Source organism: Sinocyclocheilus rhinocerous, unplaced genomic scaffold (assembly GCF_001515625.1).
Source record: "Sinocyclocheilus rhinocerous isolate Xijiao unplaced genomic scaffold, SAMN03320098_v1.1 scaffold400, whole genome shotgun sequence".
Classification (NCBI taxonomy): domain Eukaryota; kingdom Metazoa; phylum Chordata; class Actinopteri; order Cypriniformes; family Cyprinidae; genus Sinocyclocheilus; species Sinocyclocheilus rhinocerous.
Window position 1 is genome coordinate 247,272 of NW_015666595.1, and position 7,134 is coordinate 254,405.

The following is a 7,134-nucleotide window of genomic DNA, read 5'->3' on the forward strand; positions in this document are numbered from 1 at the left end:
CTCTCTCTCACACACACACACACACGCGCACACACACATGGTTGTGGGAGAAATGAGCGAATAGCAGCTCTCGTAACGCTCCAATATGGAAATGAATATATCCTTCCACTGCCAAGATCAACGGCTGCCACAGAAGGGGAGATGGATTGGAGGAAGGAAAAAAAAAAACGATTAAAATAAAGAAGAGGGAGATGAAGGAGGGGAGTTAAATCCTGCGCAATGCCTTGCTGTAATGCTCACAGAGAGGAGGACACAGAGAGAGAGAGTGAGTGAGAAAGAGAGAGGAGGTGGGGGTGTGCTCCAGTCTTTCAATTCTCTGTGGTTTCCAGCAGATCGGCTCGCCTCTGTGTTGGTATATTGAGTCCACAGAATGCACTCTCGTGTGTGTGTGTGTTGTTTCTCAAGCGCGTGCTGTCCTCAGGCTAGCCTTTGGTGCGCATGTGTGTCTGTGTGAGTATGTGTGTGAGTAAGTGCGTGTGTGTGTGTTGCTTTCTCCATATGTGCATGTGGTGAGGCGTGCAGTGTAAACGTGTGCCAGCCTTTTCAAAGATAGTAACATTAGTGAGGGATGAGGGGAGAGAAGAGGGGTCGAGAAAACAGCTGATTCTTTATAGATAGATAGATAGATAGAGATAGTAGCAGCCATGCATTTTACTTTCTGTGATATCACAGCACTTGACATCATTCAACTGCTACTTGTATTGGCTGAATATTAATCTATCTATCTGTCTACAGTGTAGATCTGTCCAACCTATACTGCATCAGTTATGTATATAGATAAATACTGTAGATCATCATGCGACTTTGCTGCTTTTAAAGGCTGCATGTGAATCTATCTATCTGAAAGAAGAAGAAAAACATGATTCTTCTTCCTTTGTTATGTGCAGATTGATGAATGGATGCATGCACAGATAGGTGAATGGATATATTGATCCAATCACATGTAGCCAACACCAGCAGCGATGCATTTTACGCTCTATGATGTCATCAAGCTGACATCATAACAGCAACAGTGCAGGAATGTAATCATCCATGTACTGGCCATTGTTCACATGGACTAACTAGACCAAACGTCATCCACATATACAAACATTCCTGCTATTGCCTGGTGTGCTGAATAATGCATAGAGGCATGCAGGCCACGCTGCAGCACCAGCACCTCAAAAAAAGAGAAATGCATCCATTGCAGCTATTTATAGGAGGAAAAGCATTCTGCGACATCAGAAGCGTTTACCTCCTATATGTTGTAGGCTGTTGCAACACACCGTGTACTTCAGAAGGACCTCAGTGCCGCCCACCTGCTTTCACAAGCCAGACATTGACAAGAAAAAGCACTACAGCTCCATTAAATCCTTACCATGCCATTTCCCTCCTTATCAGAACCTCTGTATGTAATGAAGTACGTATGTGGGTGTGTACATGGATGATTCCGTGAGTGCAGCTCACGTTGAGGACAGTGTCATATTTTGGTGGTGAGTCTTCAAGGTGTCGGTAGGGGCTGCGCTGACATCATGTTACCTAAGCAACAGAGGTAAAGAAACAGAGAGAGAGAGAGAGGTGGGGGATTGAGAGGGTGTTTTTTGACTCACTGTTAGCGTATGCTACTTGAGCTCTTTGCGATAATCTGCAATGTAAAGACCCTGCTGCTCTGTTTGCCATCACATACACCCTGCACTTCAGTCCTGGCATATTCAAATAGATATTAACTACACTAGCATAATTTAGGATACATGAATATAATTTAATTAATTTGAAATGCATATTAAGCTAAGCTTAAAACCATACAATATAGCAGAATCTACTGCACAGATCAGTGAACCAGGTAAAACAATACATTAAGTACAATGTACTCACACACACTCAGTTCATTTCTACTTCAGTAACCCACACACATGAGCTGAGGACAGGACATTAAGCTTATTACGACCAGAAGAATCGTATTCTTAATTACCGAGATATTGTTGTACATAATTGAAACAGCACACATTCACATACTCATGAATACACACACCTCGCTGCCTCTGATTATTATGCCCTGACGTACATTCCATAAATATGGTACACTTTTATATCTCATGAATTTTTGATTTTGAAAGCATTAGAGGCACAAATCCATGTTTTTTGTTGTGCGAACTTCAAACAATTAAATGTTTACTTTGATCTAAAATTAACATAGCAAGCTATCAAATGTCTATTTTCTATTAACCAAATTAATTTTAATAATTTAGACTTAATGGGTAACACTTTAGTATAGGGACCAATTCTCACCATAGCTGCTTATTAGCATGCATATTACTAGCTTATTTGCTGTTTATTAGTACTTATAAAGCACATATTCTGCATGACCATATTACACACCCTTAATCCTATCCAATACCTAAACTTAACTTAACTACCTTACTAACTATTAATAAGCAGCATGATTAGGAGTTCATTGAGGCAAAAGTCGAAGTTAATAGTTAGCTAATAGCGAGAACTGGACCTTAAAATAAAGTGTGACCATTTCACGCTCTGTTTTTGTAGCCTATTCATGGGAAGTGCCACATATATTTCACACTCTCTACTTTTCTCCTTCACATCCCATTGCTCCCTCATTAAAGGTTTTGTATTTAACCATAACATGGTAAAATCTGTTCAGTTTAAGTAGGATTGATTGCTTGCCGTGTTGTCGGTCTGAGGGTTTGGTTTAGACTTCATGCTGTATCACATCATTGTTTGTTTTTGTGTGTGGGATGTTTGTGTGGAAAAGCGAATGAAAGAAGCTCAGAAAACTGGGTATTTACTAAATTATCTGCTCTGCTGGAGTCACATGTCTTCCATCATTCACACTTCTAACTGTGCTGGGATGCGTCTGAGAGCTTGCTCATCACTATTTTTGGGTAATCTTCATTCCAGTGTTGTCCAAATCTTTAGGATGCTGGAGGAGACATGGTGACTGTAATCTTCCAGTGTTGTTACAGTATGTCTGCTGGGTCTAGAGCTTTATAATACACGTCTATTCATTCAATAGATTGTCTCCCCTCTGCTAGCCATCTTCCCTGCTATTACCTATATATTAGTAGCAGCTACTATAGCAGCTATTACCAACACTGCCTTCCACTCTCTGGCTCTTTATTTTACAACTCTATTAATTAGCTTCAGTGTGATAGATGGTCCTACTCTGGTCTCTCACTCTCTGAATTATTGAAGTTAAAAGATTTTTACTCAAACGAACAATTTACTGCAGTTTAATCAGACCCATCATCTCATTGCAAATTCTAACTGTCCTACTAATTACACAGAGGCCTTAAACAACAAAAGCTTGTTCTGTAAAAATCAGCAGTTTATGGGGGACACGGATCTACAGACTATTATTTTATTACAGTTATTAGATATCGGGTTTGATAGATGAGGTACTGGGTTTAAGTTAATAAACTGAAGTATGAGGTATAGGGTTGAGGAACGAGATACCAGGTTTAATGTATGAGCTATCAGGACTGAGACATGAGATATCAGGACATTTTGTATGTTTAAAGGGGTCATATGACGTTGCTAAAAAGAACATTATTTTGTGTATTTGGTGTAATGCAATGTGTTTATGTGGTTTAAGGGTAAAAAAACACATTATTTTCCACATACTGTACATTATTGTTTCTCCTCTATGCCCATATGACCCCTTTAAGCTTGTGAGAGTGGGCGGCCACTGATGCATGCTGGGATAATATCCCAGTCTAATGGAACAGGGTCTTCAGCAAAAAAATAAAAAATTTATAAATAAATAAAAATATGTCTCAGTCAACTATTCACATATACATTTCCACAAACATGTTTCTTAATTGGTGTATTTCATTTGATATGTTATAATACTAACTGCATATAAAAATCATTATCTTTTCTTATTTTTGTGTCTGTGTTTCTTTCCTGCATAGCCATTGGGGTACAGATGTCTCTTGAGATGTTGGAAAAAAGGTTTTGGTCCATAGCCACTCAGGTACTAAAACAAATATATCCAATCATCTATACTGCAATTACAATTTATTGCTTGCTGTCAGTTTATGTATGTTTATTTTAGGACTGCGTTCATGTTTTGATAACCTTGGAAAAAGTATTAATAAACAAATGTAAAATGTAATAATAAATTATATTAATTTAAAATATATATTATATTATAAAACAAATGTCAACAGGATGTCTCCATAAGGATATGTACACAAGTGTGTGTGATACTCGCCGGATGTGTCATCTGTTTAAACATTGTGCATTCTGTGATGGGAGGTGAAGACAAACACAATAATGTTAGTGGTGACACTCCTAGCACAGGCTTTTGACATTTATGATACAAACAGAAGATGCTGAGTGTTGAGAGAGGGGTGGGAGAGTCCAGAAGGCACTCAAAAAGAATTGGGAGCGGAGCCGATATCACGCTCTACATCCTCCTCAGGGTGGACACTCTCCCTTTCTTCTCGTACCACTGGGATTTTCCATGCCTCCCTGAACGCTCTTCCACTTCAGCTGCCACATTACCACTGTGTCTGTGCTCACTCCTGACTGCAGCGATATTAACTAATGCCTTATTCAGTGATGTCAAAGCTGATGAAACACCATAGTGATTATTTTTACAGTTTTAATGTTTGAAATTTGAAAATCCAAATCCATTAAGTAAATCTATAAGGATCTTCAGCAGTGCAAAACATGGCACACACTGTAAGATTAAAGATGCATGCAGTGAGCAAGAGCGGCATTAATGTCTGTGTAATTTGCACAAGGTTATTCTCAGGCCTAGTTGAGAATAATGAGTGTTTTTGCCCCTAGAGCACACATACATAATCTTTCAAACAAGACAAATTTACTTGTGACGCAAAGTTATGTAAGACAAAATATTATGAGAGTATACATCTTTGAAGCTTATTTGCCCAACCCCATGGGCATGTTTTAAGCATAAACGTACACTGTAACAAACTGCTGTAAAACAGACAGCAATATTTTACAGCAGCGGGCTGTTTTTCTAAAAATACAGCATATTTGCTGTGAACAGCATTCTGGGGGCACGTGGTGTTTGACGCAAATGTACAGTATATTGCTGCAAATTTCAAATCTACAGAGGCATTGTGGGATCTTCAACGGTCGAGATTCGGGGAGCAGCAAGAGGAGGGATTCACAACTGTAGTAAGTGACTTCTTATTTCAGTTTTTTTTTATTTTTCATGTTTGGTAACTGTAGTAGTAGTGGTCGCCGTGATTTTGCCATGTACGACATCCTGGATCAACATTACTGTCCAAAAATATAAACCTAACCCAATCCCTACCCCTAAACCTACCCATAATTTATTATTTCCTAAAAATCTGAGTGAAATGATAGGTGAATAACAAGGGTGTAGAAGCATCTATAACTGATTGTAAGCCAATTCTGATTGGTTGATTGGAATCAACAACGATCGACATCCTTGTTGATCCTGGAACATAATGTACTTGGTGAAATCACGTTCACCCTACATTCATATCCGTAACCCCAGATTCACACATCAGGGTTGCAGCAGCGCAGTCGCGATAGGATTTAACAGCAGTGTTGCCAACTTAGCAATTTCGTTGCTAGATTTAACAACTTTTAAGACTACTCTAAATATAGCATACACACATTAAAATAATTTACTGTACAGCAATTTAATGCTGTAACTTAAATTACAGCTGTAAAAATTACAGTAACTGGATGGCAACCCTGCTGCCAGTATTTTACTGTAAAATGTACAGGTAATCACGTTCACCCTACATTTATATCCGTAACCCCAGATTCACACATCAGGGTTGCAGCAGCGCAGTCGCGATAGGATTTAACAGCAGTGTTGCCAATTTAGCAATTTCGTTGCTAGATTTAACAACTTTTAAGACTACTCTAAATATAGCATACACACATTAAAATAATTTACTGTACAGCAATTTAATGCTGTAACTTAAATTACAGCTGTAAAAATTACAGTAACTGGATGGCAACCCTGCTGCCAGTATTTTACTGTAAAATGTACAGGTAATTTTTACAGTGTAATTTAAAACAAACCAAAGAAAGAAAGAAAGAAAGAAATTACACTACCATACAAAATTTGGTATCAGTAAGATTTTATGTTTTTTTAATGTTTTTTGAAAGAGGTCTGTTATGCTCACCAAGGCTACATTTAATCAAAAATACAATAAAAACAGAGATATTGTGAAATATTATTACAATTTTATTTTAATGTGTAATTTTTCCCGTGTTGGCAAAGCTGAATTTTCAGCATCATTACTCCAGTCTTCAGTGTCACATGATCCTTCAGAAATCATTCTAATATGCTGATTTGTAAACAGTTTTCTTTATTATCAGTGTTGAAAGCTGTTTAATATTTATTAGTACTGTTTAATATTTTTGTGGAAACCATGACATATGTGATTTTTTTCAGGATTATGTGAACAAGAGAAGAGCATTTATTTGAAACAGAATTTTTTGCAATAATGTAAAAGTCTTTATGGTTACTTTTTACTGTTACGATTAATTTTATGCATGCTTGATGAATATTTATAAAAACATTTTTTTTTTTAAATGACTGACCCCAATCTTTTGAGCAGCAGTGTATATTAAAAAAGCATAATGCAAATAATTGTATCTTGTTTTAAGGTTGTTTCAATATTTTTACAGGGAAACAATGGTCCCCCAGAAGGACACACAAATGCTTAAATGAAGACATATGATGTATGGATCTTTGACAGAAGTTATACTAAATATTTACAGGTCCCTGTTTGTTTCTACTTCTCCTGTCCCCTATTCTCATCTGATGCACGGCTAGACTAAAAGCACACAGGAGCCTACACAGATCATGTGATAGCTCAAAGGCAGAACAGTGATGTTATAAGCAGGAGTTGAGTTTGAAGCTATCAGTCCTGAGCCTGTGATTTCATATCAATTATCGTTTTTCTGCTTCATATTATCTGGATGGATATCAGACGAATGACATAGATGTATGTACTTATTACAAATACGAGAATAAACACAATACCATAAAACTTAAAAAGATATCATCAAAACTTATATATATATATATATATATATATATACAAATACTCTGTTTTAAGATAATAATAATAATAATAGTAATTATTATTATTATTATTATTATACGAATTCTACTAA

General features: G+C 37.0%; 1 protein-coding gene and 1 pseudogene across 1 annotated transcript in view; one reads left to right on the plus strand and one right to left on the minus strand.

The window, feature by feature from the left end:
- LOC107732983 (leucine-rich repeat and transmembrane domain-containing protein 2-like) overlaps nt 1–1,486 on the minus strand; it is a 13,846-nt gene extending 12,360 nt beyond the window's left edge. The window contains exon 1 of the mRNA XM_016544470.1: nt 1,358–1,486. The gene's annotated coding sequence lies outside the window, so the exon portion shown is untranslated. The remainder of the gene's footprint in view (nt 1–1,357) is intronic.
- The window catches only part of LOC107732957 (voltage-dependent calcium channel subunit alpha-2/delta-4-like), a 28,518-nt pseudogene that overhangs the window by 16,229 nt on the left and 5,155 nt on the right, over nt 1–7,134 (plus strand).